General features: G+C 40.8%; 1 protein-coding gene across 2 annotated transcripts in view; it reads left to right on the top strand.

The window, feature by feature from the left end:
* The first annotated feature begins 8373 nt into the window (after positions 1-8373).
* Positions 8374-19850, top strand: part of TGFBR3 (transforming growth factor beta receptor 3) — a 117903-nt gene continuing 106426 nt past the window's right edge. The window contains exon 1 of one of the 2 annotated variants that reach the window (XM_075759911.1): positions 8374-8620. The gene's annotated coding sequence lies outside the window, so the exon portion shown is untranslated. Of the gene's footprint in view, positions 8621-9378; positions 9463-19850 lie in introns of those variants that run through there. The other variant, XM_075759912.1, reaches the window with a different exon arrangement.

Below are 19850 nucleotides of genomic sequence, written 5' to 3'. Positions count from 1 at the left end.
ACAGCACTGAGCATGGAATTTTGTTGTCTGTCTGATAAACTTCAGATGGTTCAACAGATGCACATCTCACGCGTGGTGATTGTGAGCAACCCATTTTGTACAAAAGGTTCTTGGCCCCGTGATATAGCGGGGCCTGGATTGTCCCTGCTTTTAAGCAATTTCCATGCGATAACACTGGAGGCACTGGCTCTGATGTACTTAGCTTGCTGATGTCCTTCAGCTCATTATCACCTTCAATTTTGATGTTGCCAGTTCTGTGGAACAAATAATTCAGAAATACATAAAATTCTTGTTAAATTGTGCAAGGCAGGGAATGTTGGTGGGTTACAAGCAGCAGCTGTGAGAATTACCAAGGCTTGTGTTTGGCCCTTAAGTGAGGAATATTAATGAAAATACAGCTAGCTGAATATACTCTGGACTGGTTGTGAACTGGTATTTCACATATTTTTTGTCTTTAGATCTGCACTACAGTTGGTGGTGTGGGTCAGTTTGTTTCATGGAGCTTTCAGCTACTTTCAAATTATCTGCATGGACTTCTATGTTGAAAGATTGCCTTTCTCCACGAGCCCCATTCTCACTGGTGCAATCAAGAGACCCAAGCATTGGAAAGACCAATCTTTTCTCTCAAGGGCTGGTAAAGGAGCAAATACGAGGTTGGGTTGTTTTTCCTCCCCTCTCTCTTTTCTCAAGACCTCTCTTGATCTTTTGTGTGTATGTGAAGGAAAAAAACTTGCATTTGCCTTTTGTAATGTGTGAATGGCAACAAAGAATGGATTTTGATAGCAATTCACACATATCTGCACTAAATAATTGATACTTTATGAATCCATGTATGACATGAAAGTCTTCCAGCAGCAAATTATGTGTCAAAATTAAGTGTAAACCCTTCAAATATTATATGTATGCACTTGTCTTACATCTCCACTCAGACTCAATAAAGGATAGTTAAGATTGATAGGTCACATTCCCTGGCACATGTGTTATTGTAATTCCAAGGATGATGAATTAACATGTGGGAAAAACAAATATCCAACATAAGGCATTAATTGGTAGCAGTCTAGAGCAAAATAAGGAATGTAACATATTACAGATCACTCAGAGGGATGAAATCGAGATCCAACACTTGCAAAAAGACTCTATTATACACAAAGACAAAAGAATATATCCTCTGAAATAGTTAGCACTGCACAGTACATGTGAAGGAAAAACTTTTACATTAGATCTAGCTGGAATTATTAATTAAATGGCAAGTCACATAGGAAAGTATAAAATTAAGCACTTCTACCATTTCTTTTGTAGTAGTATTGGTAATTTCCATTGCAAAAGAAAAATAAAGGTATGTTCTCCAGGTGCAGTTCTAAACCGAGCACAGAGCAGCAGTGCAGAATTCCTTCCTTGAACTTTTGGAGTTCAAACAAGAAACAAATTGAAGCCTGGGCAATAGGTTACTCAGTGATTCCCAAATCCAGAAATTTTTGCTACAAGTCGGTATTTAAGTTCATAAGCTAGTAGGTTTAAATGGGTGACTTTTCCTTGTGGAGGAGCAATTTTGGAAACAAACTGTTTACCAAATGAGACCAATTTTATGGTTCTGCTTTAAAATTGGGCTCCAAAAATATCATACTTTATCACCTTATAAACATCTCATGACCTCCTCATCCTCAAGCCCCTTTGCAAACAGACTGATAACAAAACAGTAGTTTCATTTAATAAGGACTTGCAACTTCTGGATTTTTAGTTGGTTGGTTTGGGGAGGAGGGGTTAGTGGTTGGGGGTTTGTTTGCTTGTTTGTTTGGGTGGTTTGTTCTTTTTACTTCACATGAAATTTTCTGATTTCACTGGAATTTATAGCTAGATTCTGAACATCTAGCCAATTTATTTTGGGACAAAAATATAGCTTAAGCAGTCTTATTTCAGGCATTTTTACTGTGCTGGATGAAATTTACTTTATGAAAGATGACGACTGTGTATCTAGCTGCTCATCAGTGAGGCAAGCTGTACTCAAATCTCCTTCCATTTCTATGTCATGACTCGGTGGATTGTGTCCTTGCAATCAAATCAGATTGGGAAGGGAAGAAAAAGAGAAAATAAAATCAACAAAATTTCAAAAGCGCTAAAAGAAAATATCCAAGCCACATAACTAATACAGTGTGTCAAACTTCAGTGCTCAATTACTTTGTCTTGCATTCCTTCCTTTCACTTACCTTTGCTAGTTGAAGCTGCAGAAGCTTTGTCTGGATGTTTTTCAGTAAAACATTTGGCACCCTGTGGATATTATATAAATAAAAAATAATAAAGTAATTAGGCCATTGTATACATGAGAAGATTTTAGCCTGTGATATTTACATCTTGGCTGCAAAGAATTTCACCTGTAATATGGCCTTTAAACCACAAGCATGCAGTATGAAGTTCAAAACAGAATCCAGCAGTTTGGGACCTGATCCTGCAAACCATGTGTGCAATTTTAGTCATATGTATAATTCCATATTTTAAGTATCAACAGGGGTGAATGTGAGTTATTTAATATGTGGGCTTGAATCTGAAAGTATGTGTAAATATTACTTATTAAATGATTTTTTATGTGACTGAGTTGTAGGTGTGTTATGATCAACTGTAAAGAGAACTGTCCAGAATAGAAGAGTTTAAAGTCACCTATTGACTTCTGCGTATTTGATTAGATTTTGGATTGGGCTCTAGACAACATGCAATATGAGGAATGGGATCCAGACAGAACGAAGTGATTGAGCAGTGAAGGTATGCTAGTTTCACATTTTCTTGTTTGATCTTTTGTTGATTTTTCCCTTCTCTCATACAATCTCTCTTTCTTTCCTCCCTCTTCTAGTCTGTGGTGTTTGCACTTGTTAGGTTGAGGGCTTATAAACATCAGAAAAATGTTGGAAGGAGGGTAAGGGGCATATCAGAGTCAGTAAAAGAGGAGTGCTGGGTATAGGGTAACCTGTGCAATGCAGGTAAGAATGGGAGGCACAAAGGGGATGGTTAGTTATGCTGGAGGGTATTGGTCTTTTTCCTTCCTCTTTTTAATCTGAAATCTTTAAGAATGTGTTATTTGAATTGGTATGTAGCATCAGTTTTGAGCTGAAAACCCATGGTACCTTCCAGGATTGGGTCATGTGTGATTTGTCTGTGTTTGGAATTCTTCCAGATTTGCTGCTGCACTTGAAATTCATTCCCTGCCTTAATCCAAAGTAACTTTCAAGTGTAGACAAGCCTAACAGTTCAACACTAACACTTAGTTACCTTTGGCAAAAGTTTTAGGTGTTCAAGGAATGCAGAATCATTCAGTAAGGAATGTAGAATTTTACCTCATTAGTTTGTATTAATGAGTTATTTCCTAAGAAGCTTTTAATGGCTTAATTTTATTAACTGAACCTTCATATTAAAAGTTGTATGGGTAGAGTCATTTAACTGTAATGATAGAGTTACTGCAGCATAACAACCCATAGCCACTTACAGTTAAGGCTTTTAGACCTTTCCTTTCCCTGCCTCCAGCTGCACAATAAAACACTTCAGCTTAAATCACAAAGTTAATTTGAAATAATGGCATTTTACCTCAGAGAGGGACAGAATGGGTAACCTGGGCAATAACTGCATTCATCTGAACATACTCCTTGTGCTTGGTCCCAATTCCAAACCAGTCTTACATACAAGATATCCTTGCAGGATGCCTATTCATACCTTCCTTTTTTGAAATTTAGTGAACTAGGATATTTACTTTTTTCTGGATTTTTAAAACCACCAATACTTCTTTAGCATTTCAAAAGCATGGCTGCTGGCCTGTTTTCTGGATCCAGGGTTACAGAACCTGTGTTGACTTAACATAGAACATGATCTATAAATTTAACAGCAAACAATCGAACAGTTCTTAGAACTGTGTGGTCCTTCCTATCTTTGATTTTTTTTTTATTGTTTTTTAATTTTTTTTTTTAATGCTATACTGGCTGGAACAATCTTTTAGCCTTGAAAAGACTCTAGACACTGTAAGAAGTAAGACAGTTTTGTGAGAATCAGTCCTTACTAATGTCTGAGAATAATTTCTGTGATCTTGAAATATATTATGGCAAACCATTTTCCTACTAAGTTGCTCATTTATGGAAGTCTGTGCTTTCAGGATTAGACTCTCCAAGTCAATTTGAGAATAAACATTTTGTAGAGCTATTGTACCCTCCATTTTGTTTGGTGGGTGAAGTACTTTTAAATAGTGCCATAAATAGGCAAGTGATCATCAGATGCCTACATCCTGCAGCAACTATTTAAAGCCCACCTGTACTTGTAGCAGTGGATTCATCATAAGAATACATTCATTAGTGGGAAGTATATTCAACACCATACCAACTACAGCACGTAGTCCCTAGCTCCATGTTTAGTCCCAAGGCCCCAATCTAGTGTCATTACAGAAGGTGGAGAGGATTCTGTTTCTTAGAATTGTGGAAATTACTCAGGCGATGATGTTTGTAGTATGGTAAGGTTTTGAGAACAATGAACTCTAATTCTGTTGTTAAACTCCAACATATTAAAAAAACGTTAGTTTGTGAAATTTGATTTCACAAGAAGTTGGTTCAATAACTCAGCATTGATTAACTATAAATAACACTGTATGATCTTCAGTAGTGTCTGCTTAAAATTATGTGCTTGAAGTTATTTGTTCAATCAGCAGTAAATGTGCTCAGCTGAGCTCCTTGCTGGATATCCGGTATGTTGGGCACTCAAGAACCTGGCTGATGCCAAGGCTGTTGGGCTCATGTAAACCCGGGGTAACGTGATGTGTCTGTACCTCACAACAGAAGTGAAGACCTTTGGCTTAGGGCTGATGGAGGCTGGTATATGTATGCCGCTTATTACTCTAAAGATCTAAACCAATATGAAGAGAGGCTGAGAGAGCTGGGGTTGTTCCGCCTGGAGAAGAGAAGGCTCTGGGGAGACCTTATAGCAGCCTTCCGGTACCTGAAGGGGGCTTATAAGAATGGTGGAGACAAACTTTTTAGCAGGGCCTGTTGTGATAGGACAAGGGGTAATGGGTTTAAACTAAAAGAGAGTAGATGCAGACTAGATATGAAACACTGAAACCTGTTGCCCAGAGAGGTGGTAGATGCCCCCTCCCTGGAAGTGTTCAAGGCCAGGTTGGATGGGGCTCTGAGCAACCTGATCTAGTGGAAGATGTCCCTGCTCATTGCAGGGAGGGCTCGACTAGATGACCTTTAAAGGTCCCTTCCAACCCAAACTATTCTATGAACACAGAATGGTATCAAAAGTCATAAGCCCTGTCCCTGGGAAGGATTAGTTGGTTCAGGTTGGATGCCATTTTAATGGATTGATACTGCTTCTAGCTTGGGTGATGTGAACTCACCTGACTCTTCAGTGCAGGTTAGAGCTTTATCAACATAATGTGAAGTTACTAATTGAAGCTGGCCATTAATTTTGTGTGAGTAGTAAATGAGTAGCTGTTATCCACAGAAGTACCTCTACTGAATTTTATGGTCCCGTGTAAAGAAAAGTATTGGTGCTAATGACTCAGAATTTATGCTGTCTTAAAAGAAAAAAAAGGAAAGGAGAAAAAAAATTAAAACTGCCAACTGATGTTAATAGTTTCAACTTGGTGCATAGTTCTTAAGAATTTAATTTACTAAGCTTAATTCTGTAGTACTCCAAAAACCTCTAAACCTCTTGCAAAAGTGAACTGTCACAGCTTTCATAAATCTCAGTGAGGATAATACATTACATTGCTGGATTGGGCCAATGCCTGCTAAGTGAAATAATCCTGCCCTGGACAAGAAGTTAATCACTAGATCAGCAAATACTTAAAAAGTAAGTAAAAATGTAAATTGTGTATATAATTATGTTCCACAGCTGCAAACATTGGACACTACAGCTAAGATTACAGGAATTTTCCTTAGTTTTAATAGGAAATCAGGTGCTTTCTGTTTATTCTCCCATGAAATGTAAAAATAATAAAAAAAATTTAAAAAAATTGCCAAAGCCAACTATATATCATTATGTTCTTGAGTAAGCCAACCCATGCACCTAATTGTAGTTTGATGTGGCAGTTTTTCACATCTTTACTCCTTGAACTTCATATACATCATATCTCATCTGAGTTACATTATTAGTTTATAACTAAAAATCAGCATTGAGCACATCTTGGAAAGTCTGGAACTTTTTCAGACACCAGGGGAAGCAGTATGAAGTCTGAACTATGGTGAAGGATGCCCTGTACCTAACAGAGCTCCAAGGACAAGAACCGGTTCTTAACCAGTATCAGTGAAAACAGTGATAGTAATTTGGCTGGGGTCAGACCTCTGTATAAAAGAATGTGATTTTGCCAAGACTTGTGCACACTTTTGACTTCACACACTTGAACAGCACTCATGGCTGCTCATTTGGGTGAACCTAATCTGTTTAATCTTTGTGGGATTGGGACCTAAATGAGTATTTGCAATAAAATAATTGCTTTGCTTAAGTTTCAATCCCATTTTTAATCAGCACTCTGGAATTTCAGCTAGCGGAAATACAGTAGACACACAATATGCATTGAAATACATAGGTTGCATTTAGTGCTGTAGAATATTAATTTTCTTCTTTGTTGAAGGGACTTCCCCCACCTCCACATCTCTCTTGCAAAGATTTTGCATCCTACATATAGAGTGAGTGATATGAGAGGAGTATGTCATGTTCCAACATGCCCAACTTTTCAAACAGTAAAAATAAATAAAAAATTGTGTAAGTGGCTTCAGCTGCCAACAAGCAGTCTGAACTTGTATTTTACTTGTTTCTGCAGGTTTTATAAGCCTGTTCACTGAAACATTTAACATAGACTAAAGGCTTATTATAGCAACCTTTGATTTACTTGCTGGAGGTCTCATAGATACAGATAATGTAGAAGTTTTGAGGCCTTGTCTTTGGGGATGCTCAGCACGTCCCAAGGCCCAGCCACGTAGCGATGTATGGTACGTGCAGGTGAACTGTATGAGTGGGACTCCTCCAATAGGTAGAGATCGAAATTAAGCGTAAGTGGCAATGGATTATTCTAGGGTGCAAATTGGCATTTCAAGAGTGGCTAAATTGTGTGCCAAGTCTCTTGACACGCCTCTTGGGCAGAGGTTGGAACTTGGCACTGACGATTCAGGGACACACAGCCTGATTGTTAATGAAGTCAAACAGTGCTATTAACAAAAACTGACACACACTCCCCCCTCCAGTAAGAAAGCACGTTAAACTAGTAAAATGTTGTTGAAACATTCTGAAACTCCTCTGCGTTCCTCTGTATCTCTCCATGCCTATACAGGAATATTTGCTTATGTTGATAATAGGATTAGGGCTCAATTTTGTGATGGGAATTTTGCTGTATTAACGTTTGCAAGGTGCCAGTAGTGCTAAGCATTACTGTAACTTTTAAAGGATATATAAGTAATGGGAACAGTATAGCAGCACAAACCTGTCCTTGTAGCCTTAAGAGACAGTGTTAGAAACTACTTCTCCACTCATCCTTATTGTCGATCTGGGTGGAAAGGCCTCACCCGTGATGCAGCTCCCTTAGTGATAGCTCACTCCAAAATTCAGCAGTCCGGACACTGTTGAAATTGGAGTTTGACAAACTTAAAAGTGTATTGTGTGCTGAATGACGTTTTCTGTTATTCTCAATCATAAAGTAATAAACCCTGAACGATCGTACGATGTCACCTGGGTGGTGGTGACTGCACCTCATTTTGACGTAGGCTGTTGGATGGCATTAGCGCGCTTCCTAAGGAGGCACGCCGGGGGGCCCGGGCCGCGGGGACGGCCCCGGCCTCGCCCTGTCCCCGCACCGGCCGCCGCGGGAGCAGAGCCGGGCTCGGGAGGCCTTTAACGTCCGCTCAGGGGACTCTGCCTTCGTGTTACGTAGGTGCTGAGGTTATAGTTCATACCGCATCTCGTATTTAGCATCCGGTATTACGTACAAGCCCAAACCAACACGACTGACACCGTATGCCAAGCCTTAACGTATTTTTTCACGCCGATACTTTAAGGCCGTTTTTAATTAAGGCCGGGGGAAGAGTGCCGCTGTCCGGAGTTGCCGCGTGCGGCGTCTGTCGCCGTCGTGCCCCCTCGCCCCTATTCCCAGCCGCGGTGTTTCGGGGCGGCCTGTCCGGTTCCTTACGGGCCGGTGTTCCCGCTCCCCCCCCCGCGGGGCGGCTGCCGGACCAGGTGCGGGATGGGGGCGCGCGCGGCACCCGTGCCGCGCGTCTGCCTGGCGGCGGGCGCGAGGACCGGAGGTGGGCGCGGGCGGCCGTCACGGCGTCGTCCCCGCCCCGCGCCCAATGGCGGCGCGGCACCGCCCGCCCCGCCCCGCCCCGCGCGCGGCGCTGCCCCGCCCCGCCATGGGGTTACTCGCGGGCTGGGGGCCGGGCGGGCGGCTGCGCGCCTCCTCCTCCTCCTCCTCCCGCGCCGCTGCCGCCTCCTCCCGCGCGCCGGGCTGTAGTGGCCGGCGCTGGGCGGCCTCGGTGAGGTCTGCCCTCCCGTCCCGTGCCTTCCTGCCCCGGCCGGCCGGCGACGCGGTGCCCATGGCGTAGCCGCGCTGCTGCGCGCCTGCCCCCGGGGGACGCGCCGTGGACAGACCTGCTGCTAGGTAGGTGCGGCGGCCCCGACCCCCGCCCTATCGCGGGCGGCCCGGGCCGGGCGAAGATGCCGGGCGCTCCGCGGGGATGCGGCGGCCGTCGGGGCGGGCGCGGGATGTGAGCTCCGCTGCATGTCACCGTGAGCGGGGGCGGCGGCGGCGGGCGGCGGCGGCGGCGGGCGCGGCGGGAGGGTCCCCGGAGGGGGTCTCCGCGGAGCTGCCAAGCTCAGGGGTGCGGGACCTGCGGGAGGTGGGACGGGCAGTGTCCACGCGTGGGCGGTGAGGAGCGCCGGTCCGGGCCGGCAAGCGTGCGGGCTGTGTGAGAATTAAATGGAGAGCCGTGAGGGGGCTTCTGGTGAGTAAAAGCTACAGGTGTACCACAGCAAATCACTTGTGCGGGGCTGGTTGGTACGCGCCGGGCGAGTTACTCACGGGCACCAAGTGAAATCCGTGGCAGATGCGAAGGCCGCTGTGTGTATTGGGGTCATGGTACCCTAATGAGGCCAGCTGGGAACTTAGTAGAGTACTAACAGAGTGTAAATTCAGCGTGTGCGAGAATAATACAAAGGCCAGTACCGTGTCCCTTTATTACAGTTTCACTGAGGAGTTGTTGACCTGTGGGATTTACCGTTGCGTGTTTTGCAGGGGATGTACTGGAGTCAATTCGCTGCGGCCTTCTGAGTACGCTTCTCCTAGCAATAACAGTAATATGCCATTAAAGTTAGATGTAAATTAAGTAACTCTTTCAACTCTCCTCAGTTTCAGATGCACCTGTAATTCCAAAGTTATTGTCATTGAAGTCAAACAGTATGGGAGATGATACTTCTTGTCCTTTGCAAAAGAAAGGAGTTCAGGTATAGCTGTGTGTGTGGTTACACCTTTTCCGCTTACTGTGGATGTAACCAGTTGTAAATCTACTTATCTCAGTTCTATTAAGCTGTAGCTGTTATAATTTAATTGCCATCATTTATTTTTTTGTTCTCAAACATGTGATCATCATTACAGATCAGTTTTAACAGAAGCCCCTTGATAGGGTTTGTAACCTATTAGAGAGAGACTTGGATGAGCAAGTGCCATCATTTTGTTCTAAGAAAGAAATTTTCCTGGTTGGGTCTGTATTTATACCAAACTAACTATTTATTTACTTTTATTTTTAAGTGAGGCCAAATAGGCTGATATATTAGACCCTCCTCTGGGGAGAAAACCCAAAGTAGGGGAGTCACCTGCTTTCTAATTGTGGGACCGATTAGGTTCGGCTTACAGCGACCTGGAGCACTGTTGCTATCAAGTTCTCACACACAGAACGCTTTAACACTACATATGTAAATACAACTTCTTCCAAAGACAAAATCTGTTTATCACTTCTTGCTAGGAATACTTTCTTTCCCTTACAGTCCACACTTTTACCATGAATGCCAGGGACAACTTAAGTGGCTGGGTTTTACTTAGCACTGCACAGGTGTCCTGTCAAAGTATTTCCAACAAGAGTGTTAGCAAAAAGTTAATGAAAGATGCTTGTTCATTTGAAGAGCTCCAGTTTAACCCATGCGAATAACAGGGCTTGAATTCTAGCTGAGGAGGAGCCGCTCTTAGTAGGACGCAGACCTGGGCCGACACCAACCGCTGCAGCTGGTGCTTGGCGTTCCCAGCTAGCTGGGGGAGGAAGGGAGGGACGGGTGTTGGAGGGGGAGCAGGTTGTTGGCTTCCTTCAGTGAAGAGTCCTTTACTCTGAAACTTGCTTCCCCCAATTGTTTGCTGTAGTCCAATCTCGTGAAGTTTAAAGTGACACTTCAAATTTTTCTCTTTGACCACACTTTCTCTCTCTGGGGAGGTCTTGTTTGTTTGCATCGTTGGTTCTGATGCATGTTTTGTGTGTCCAGAGCCTCACCTAGTCAGAGTATGTAAATGATGTCTACCATGGATGCGATTTCTTTTAAAAAGTAAGTTCCAGTCTTTGTTCTCTGGCATGCAAAACATCTTTTAATACCCCAGCATCTTGATGCCTACCTCTAGGAACAGTCGTTTGAAGTTTAATTGCTAAACCAGCAGGGGGAACACAAAACTTTCTGTCTATGAAGTCTCTTTTCCTACCATGGTTGCAATTTGTTAAGACTTTGGGACTATACTTTTGATAGTATTTCTTTAGAAGATGATTGTCAGTTTACTTTGAAAAAACCCTACAACCATACATGGGAATAAACATGTTATTTTTGAATGGTTGTTTATTAGTTTGTTCTAGCAGGCATGTGTGTCACTCTTCTGAATGGAATTTTTGTCATATTAGCTAGAACGGAACTTGAAAAAACATTAGAGGTTTATTTAAGTGAAACTTCTCTTTGAGGACATTTGAGGTAACTTAATTAAACCCAAGATATGATATTTTGAGTAATCCTGTAAAGTTTTAGATAATGAGCTCGACAAAATATTTTGACAGTAAAACTAGTACTGTGTCACACTTATGATTGTATATAGAAATCTTGAGAGCTAAAGTTGAGTTGCAAAAAAGTTGTATTCTCACAAGAAACTATTCCTAGTATTTAGGGTTTCCATAAGAGAGAATATTTTTAGATATTCTCTTAGGTTTTAAGAAGTCATTAGAGCTTATTTTTGTAAAGGTCAACCGACACTCCCAGCACAGATCAATAACGATTTTTCTTTTTGGTTTGTATTGGTGTAACAATTGATTACATCTTTTGTGCCAGGAATACTGAGTGTAAAGCTCTTGCCAAAGGAGGTTATCTGGATGACTTGTGTTGATCCATATTACTTTCTAGTCTGTGACGTCTGATGCAGCCGAATGGCAAACACTTACGGTATGGGTATACGAACAGATTGCTGAATGCGAAGTGAAGAATGGGAATTTGCAGCATGTCAGCTATTCCCCAGTAAGAGCCAGGGAACGGACTCTTACCCTGCAGCAGATGTGAGATACCGTGCTGCTTATACTTGGGGTTAAGCTGTCTTTCAGTGATGGTGGGGTAAAAATGTGCCTGGGAGCAGTGGCCATGTGGTAGCCAATTTGCTACTTGTGAGTGATAAGAATTGTATATCCTGCTGGCTTAGGTCTTACAGCAAGTGGAGGCAAAATATAGTTCAATTAAAATTAACAGTCTCAGGTCAGGTTTAAAGGAAGAGATGTAAACTCTGGTTGTGGAATGGCACTGACTGCATACTGAGGTATTAAATGAATATGAATTTTCTTCCCGTTGTTTCAGTGACCAGGTATACACATATTCCAGTGGCCACATGCTCTTCTCTAAGAGCATTATCTGACATTGCCAGATACCGAAGGTACAAAAAGATGCACGTTAAGAAGATTGACGATCTTCCTCTTCCATCACTTTTGTGGAATCACAATACTTTCTCCCCATATGGTTCTCTGAGATGCTGAAGTATGTAGTTTGTAAAGTCAAAGTGAGATTTCTGTTTTAATGTTATTTGAAAATAGCACTAAAACTTTACCTAACTTGTCTTACAATTATTTTGTTTGATATCTCCAATAATATTCTGTTAACATATAAGAGATGAATTACCAAGTCTTGGGCAATTTATGTAGATCTCAGAAAATACTCTGTGGGATACAAACTGCAGATATGTTTGCAATCACATTACTTTTGATCTAATTCCACAAAATATTGGTGTATTATAAATAGGCATTACTTCTATAGCAGTAATATTTGTGGTGATTAAGAGCGGTATGCTGGTTTCTAGCCACTTCATGAATAGAAGCATGTTTTGCCATAAAAACGTACTAGAAAAGAAGTAGTGCAGTTGGAATAGCTTTATCCGTAACTGTGGATTCACATTTTTGTGCTGGCAGTCATCCAGTGGAGCAGTGTTTCTTGTGCTATTACAGCAACAATTAACCCTATGGTAGCCAAAATGAAACAGATTTACACATCTCTGGAAACCACTGAAAGAGGGACTTCGGACCTGCTACTTAGTATATATCCCATATTTTTTATTTCCACTCTGGCAAAATAGGTATTTTTTTTTAAAAAAAAGAACATCCTTTATGACCTTGAGTATCTAAATAGTCAGACTTGTCAAATTCTGCAGAGAATATTTTATATATTGCATTGTAAGTGTGATGTTGTTGAATTGTGCTGCCTACAAATAATTGTGTCTGGGAAAACTAGCATGTTTTTCATGTATTTATAAAGAAATAAATGAATTTATTGAGGAAAATGTGAAAGCCATTATTTCATATTCATTCTATAAATAGTACTTTAAAATGAGCTATATCTGTTTATTGTGAAATTTAATTCCATTATATTTAGCACTTCTCTTTAATAGTGTGTCTAATTTCAATATGCTAGTTGGCCAAGTTCAGATTTTTTTTTTTCCTGTTACAATGTGTTGTAAGATTTTGAAGTCAGCTGAAAAGGGCCCCTCTTTTAAAAAAGTTTAGTTTTGACCTTGCAAGAGGCCTGTTTAGATTGCAGGAGAATAGCTTATCTAGAGGTCATGGATCTGAAACAGGTTAATTATAGAGCTAACATGTATAGGTTGTTTTTCTGCCCAGAAGGCAATAGGGGCTGTGATACATAAGGTATCATTAATGACTCCAAAAAAGAATGGCAATTCACTTACACTCTGATTTCCTTTGTAAGCATAGGCATTTTCTGTTAGAAATCAGTGTAGGTTCATTGTGTGAGTCAGGGGCAATGAAAAAATCCCGACGTATCCAGTGAGCTTACTGTATAGTATAGATTTGCTGAATACCTGTATGTCTTTGCCCAGAAGCTGGGGGTGGATTGAAGACTGATATGTCCTCTTTTGTCTTAGATTTAGAGAAGTAATTTATTAGACTATAGCTGCATTTGACGCAATGGGATTGAGAACTGCAGTAGTATTTTATCACCAATGCAGTGCTTCGTTTTGGACAATGATTTGAGTGAAACAAAATTCTGGCTTGTTTTACAAAACAGCTCTTGTGGTATTTGAAAAGATGGGCCTTTTAATATATAAAGGCCATTACATTAATGGACCAAGTCACTCCTCCAGTGTGTTCAGCTTGTGTTCTGTGACAGATTAGTTCCTCCCTCCAGGGTTTAAAATGACCAGTGTTTCTGAATACTTGCAGATCCAGTGATTTGGTTCACTCCAGTGGTGAGGTGCAGTGATTTCTGTCTGGCACACAAGATGCACAAATTATTTATATGAATATAGGAATTCATTGTGGCCTTCCATCTCCCTAAACTTGTGTTCAAAGCTTTTTACAGTCTTCACATATACATTTAATATAAAATAATGAAAGGCAGGAAATTCTATATGGCAAAAATTATATGGGAGTATATCTACATTCTGAGTGGAACATGCCAGCAATGCATACCTTGATTGAAACAAATCCTCATCTATCTCAGTGCTTACCTGAACATGCTTCTCTGCCCCACAAATTAAATGACACTGGTTATTTGGCAGACAACTGGGGAGAGAGTAGATTACTCCTACACAAAGGGAAGCTCCTTCTGACTCATGCTATTAACTGTGTGGCACTTTAAGATCTTCCCTATTTGTGTGGGAGAAGTTTCCTGTCTTACAGATGTGCATCTGAAAATTTAGTGGCTTAACAGCTAGCTTTTGATAAATGTGTTTACCTTGTATTCTTGTTTAGCAACCTGAAGAAATAATCTATTAATCTACCTGCTTTCTAGAGTATGCCTTATTCTAGACAGCAAAATTCAGTACCTGCTGCTTTTTTCCCCAAAATGTGGTTTTGATAATGCATGCGGCTAACTTTAAAGTACCCAGTAATTAACATTTTAACCTGTTAGTTTACATCTTGTAGTATCTTATGGCCAGTGGCAGTGGGGAGGGCTGATTTGTATTGCCTTGTCCAGTTTCCCTGTAATGGGAAACACTGTTTTTCAGTCCTGTTAAATTTGCTGACCATTTTTTTTTCCTCCCCAAAGAGGATTGCATCCTTATATAACAAATTTATGCTTAATGCCATAGTCTTGCTTTTCATTATTACCCCTTGTGAGTTTCTCACAACTAACCCAGAAGGCCATAGTTTCAAAACCAGTTTTCTAGATGTATAGAGGTAGTTTTAAGATTTTAAATCCAACAGAGATTGGTTTACCTTTTTTCCTGGTAGGAAGGTTCCACCTAGAATATTTCTAGATGCGGTTCTAAGGTTTTGCAGGTTAGTCTTGAAAAAATAACAGCATCAAGCATTCATTGACAGAATAATTTGCTGAAAAGTAGAAGAAGCCTTGCTGCATTGTTGGTAACTTTCCATCCTGCTGTGGCTCCTTGTCCACAAGGAGGTGCCTTCCCGAGGGTTATATCTGTCTTGATAGGTACATTAGAGCTGTTATCTGTTTAGTTTAGGTGTGCAATTAGAAACGGAGCCAAGTAAAACTTCAGATAAATGAAAGTTGTGTGAGGTTGTTGGCTGCTGTTGTGTTTGTGAAGAGTAAGATAGTCCAGTGCCAGGAAATGTATTCTGTTTCCAATTAGAAACCATTTAAAAAAAAAAATAATTAGGCCAAAGAAATTTAACTATGAGGAGGAAAGGTTGTAGAAATTTGCTTCATGCAACTTAGGATCTTGTTCAGCCTTAAGATTCCTATGCACTAGAAATGTTTTTGTTTCAGGGTAAACTTTTCAGAAGCAGCAAGTCCCATTTAAAAAACATGAGTCTGATTCCTGTTAGTTGTGGTGAGGTATTACTGGTTGAGTTCATTTGGAACCTGAGTTTTTTTTAAATGTAGATTTGAGACTCATAGATTTCTTAGGCTGCCATGAAAACTTTAACCCAATCTTTATGTATGTATGTTTCTAGAAGCCTCTGCTTTTTTTTCCTCCTCCTGCTACCTAAATGATCATCAGGAAGATGGCGTATAGTTGTGCCACTGGTATCCCCTGATAAGAGCAGTGAGATTTTTCATCCATCTTCTGAGTAGAAGATGGAAGCAGAACTGCCTGAAGTAGTGTTGTCTTTCTAGGTAGGTGTTTATGGGGGGACTGCGGTGGCCACGTCAAGGTCCTGTTATGACTTTTTTGCTTGTGAAAGAATAGGCTAACTGCGAATTGCACAGAAAATACATCTGAAGCTGGTACTACATTGCAGATTGCTCAAGCCGTTACAGTATAAGAACTGTACAGAATCCCAGCATCTGGTTTTCTCCACCTGCTTTCAGGATGCTCTGATGTAGTATGTTCTCAAGGGCTCTACGTTAAACTAGAAAAGTTCTGATTTGGTACTCAAGTTACGCGTAGGGTCTTGGTTTTGTTAAACTCTGTCTTCAGTGCCATGTGCGCTCCCTTCTGTAGAGATTCGGAAACCTCTAGGAATTCCTGCTGTTGTTGAAAAGGAATCTGTTCCAGTCTCCTCATGGAAGCGTCTTGTGTACTCCTTCCACTCAAAGACTCCCGAAGGCACTTCCTTCCCTTCCACCTATTGAAACCCTCCTACATCCTGATCCTGTAAGAGGCTATTCTCTTGTTTACACTTGGTAAGCAAAACCTTGCCCCTCAGCCTATAAAGATTCAGCTGCATCTTTATAGCCTGCACCTATAAAGATGCAGGCTGCATTCTCCCTGCATTTGGGGGAAGTGAAGTCCTGGGAACACACAACAGAATGATTTTTATCCTGTGTAAACTGTCTCTTACTTTCATGCTATATTGTGCAATGATTATTCAGCTGAAACTTCCACAATGTCTGGTGTTACGACTTTATTTTTCTGATCTAAACTCAGCAATTCAAGTTAGGTGATGAAAATAAAAAAGTTGGGAAGCTGAAGGGAAATTTGGTTATGAAATGATACTGAGAATAGACACCTACATTCAAGCCAGAGCTTCATGCCAGCTGTGGGCAAAATACATACCAGGTAACAAAACCAACATCAGTAAACCGTTACTAAAAAGGTGGAATGGTTTCACATCTTTTATGGACTCTCTTGTGTATATTTTGTGGCTTCCGGTAGTTTGGCAGGCCACATTGTAATACATTAATAAAAAAAAAAAAATAACCCCAAAGTGTTAAAACAAAAGTCACATGGAATAGAGGGGCACAATTGCTAAATGGCATAAAACATCTTCCCTTGGCACTTGTCCAGTTCCCATAGCCTTTAACTGTGACTTGTTGAAATGTCCCATTACAAGCACAGCAGCATGTGAACTGCAGGACATCAGAGTTACTTTTTCCCTAGGCTTTTGATATGACAGGATTTTTAGTTTTATTACTATTCCTATATTGCCTGAAAATGAAACCGCTTTGTTGTTTCTAAAACAGAATCTGTCCCCTTAATAGTTTATGAATAAGTTACTGGTTTGAGTTCCGAATGGTGGAACTTCATGTATGCGCCTTGGACATAGGCATTAAAAAAAAACATACAAATTTTCAATCCCACATTAATATTTGCTAACCCTATTAGTCAGCTTTCTGACCTGTACACATGCAAGTCGTGCAGAATTGACAGAGGATAAATGTCATCTAATAAAAAAGAAATCTGCTAAAATGTGTATTTAATAGGAGTAGGGTTATAAATAAACCCTTTCAAAAACTGTTCTAAGTTTATAGAACTGCTTGTGTAGTTAATCATTTTTGATTTTGTTTTTAATTATTTTATTGAGCTTGGGTGTACTTGATTACAAATGATTGCCTTTTTTACTTATGCGTGGAATGCATGTATCCATTGCATTCACATAGGGAACCAACATGGACAAATGGGAGAAAAACTGGTTAAATAAGTTAAATGGTTGCCATGCATAAAGCAAACAAACAAAAAGTGAAAATGCTTTGGCTGTGAAGGCTGCATTGGATGGCCTAGAAACTTGGGTTCATGTTGCTATAGCAAAACAACACAAAGGGACAGATCCTGCTGGCTTTGCTCAAGTATCCCCATTCACTTCCATGGGGCTTGTGATGTGACTTAGAGGAGGAGGATTTTTGGCTCATTTTAGTAGAGGGGTGTTTGTTAGCAGTGTTGTAGAGAGCTGTGCAACCTCTGGCACCATGCACGGAAAGAAGAGGGAATTACCAGAGTCCATGTCGATAAGGAGGAGAGGAAGTGGAAGTTATTCTTCAGGCAGTAAAGGAAAAGATTAGACAACGAGGAGGATAGAGTTAAGGCAAGGGAAGAACTTGTATAGGAAAGGTAGGTGGTGATTAAAGAAACAGATGGTGACTATTGGGGAAAAGGCTTAAGGGAACAGAAATAAAAGGAGAAAATAAAGCAATAAGAACCCAATTCAGCAATAAATGTGACAAATTCCTGTGCTGTAGAAGCCTTTAATAGGAAACAGAAACACCCCCAAATCTGTGGCTGTGGCCACCTGCAGGCATATATATTGCTAGGTTGGACTCCGCAGAGAAGCTTTGGAAAAATAGGCAAAAATAACTTTACCAGAAGAACAGTGGGTAAAAATTGAAGCTAAGGAGAGCACTAATCTCAAGAAGAGTAATATGTAATAGGCATTGTGGTGGAAGTACAGAAAGAGGTTGAGTAGAAAGGTGCTCAAATGTTCTGAAGACAGATCTTAATCCCAGGGTTTATTTGGTCATTTTCGTTTGTAGTTCTTCAAACACTTTAGAGCAGAGCCCTGTTCCCTTTTTGGAGAGCAGTAAGCAGGCATGGGGATGGATACCTTACTGCTGGTGGCAGAACAGCGCAGAATGTGATTTCTTAGTAACAAGCCATCCATAGACCACAGATACTTATGTCCTGGCAGCTCCTGTCAGCGAGGGCTGGAAAATCCTTAGTGGAAAGGTATTTTTTTAAGAGTAAGCAGCATGCTGCTAACTTCTGAATTTTTTAGTCATATTGAAGTACAAAAGGTGACTTTTTTAGTTCAAAGGATAGCTTTAAAAAAATCAACAAAAGACTGGAATTCTGAGGAAGATGAGTAGCAGATTTTTACAAAGAAAAAATATTTTGGTTAATGAAAGGTAGAGAGATAACAGCAGTGTACTGAAGTGATTTGTGTTTTGTGCTTACTGCTGCTGGCTCTAACAAAGTCAGATTCTTTTATATACCATTGAGTTAAGGAGCGTTTGTTATCCTCTAGCTTAGAGTAGCAATGAGATCTGTCCTTCTGTGGCCAGCCATGCTCACAGGCCAATCAGTGGGTCCCAGTGTCCTCCAAAAGCATCATATTTTTCACTGGTTTCTAGTCAAGCTTTATGCATTAAAATTCTCATGGACATTAGAGGCTCCTACTTTAGACTAAATTAAAACTTCATACTTCTTTCTCTCATCCTCATGTACTTCAAAATATGTTTCCCCCCCTTCCACTCCTCCAGTCTTCTTTCAAACCTAATAAAACATAGCAGTACTAAGATTCTTCCTGATGTTCCCAGTAGCACTCATTCCTGATGGCACCTGTGAAATTATACTTCTCAACAAAACGGGCTCTTTTGTGCTTTTTGGGCCCTCACTTTTATCAGGACCAGTGGCCTCGATGACTGCAAGCTCCAGTGAAAATGACCCCAGCAAACTGTGTGTCTCAGTCTTCAGTGGCTCTGGCTGCAGATGCCCTCTTCTGCCAGCCTTTCTTGCAGCTTGTAGTAGTATAACGCCTTGGCATGAGAACAGTATGATTAGTAAACCTGAAGCTCTCATGTCATCTTCTCTTCCTTGTTGGGATTTTTTGGTTACGCTTTTAATGTGCCCTTTTGTGGCCTCAGTTATACAAAAATAGCTACTCAGATATACCCCAAAGGAAAAGATTATTCTCTCGGAAATTTCTTTTGAATCTCAAATTGACTAGCAGTTGTGTTTACTTCTTGGATAAGTAGTTTAGGTTCCTGATCCCTTTGCATAGCTTTCTTCTCTTATTTCAAAGGAAATGTTTCCCTATTCTGTGGAGAGTCTCAGCTTTTCCTAGTTTGCAGGTTTCACGTATTCTTCTAGTGACAGCAAGTTTCACACTGAAGCAAAACGTGGCATGTTTTGCACCACAGCTGAATTTTTCTCACCTATTTTCTTATTCGTTTCTCTTTGGTACGGTCAGATGGTCAGATAATAGCAGCTTCATAGCTGATTTCCGTCACAGACGAGGATGATCAAGTTTTCCAAAATACTGACAAATTGCCTGCTTAGTAGGTTTATTCTTAAAAGAATTACTAGTAGCATTTTCATCTGTGCTTTTTGACTTGAATTGCTGCTGTGTAGCTGGCAGACTGGATATCATCCATCCTAAATTGATGAAACTTGCTCTTAGTTTGTCACCTTTTCACAGTCTTTCAAGGTTTGAAATTTGCCCTCCTGTTTAAGTTTGTGAATGTGTATC

This window comes from Balearica regulorum, chromosome 8 (genome assembly GCF_011004875.1).
Source record: "Balearica regulorum gibbericeps isolate bBalReg1 chromosome 8, bBalReg1.pri, whole genome shotgun sequence".
Lineage (NCBI taxonomy): Eukaryota > Metazoa > Chordata > Aves > Gruiformes > Gruidae > Balearica > Balearica regulorum.
Note: the sequence above shows the minus strand (reverse complement) of the source record. Positions and strands in the feature narration are given on the sequence as shown.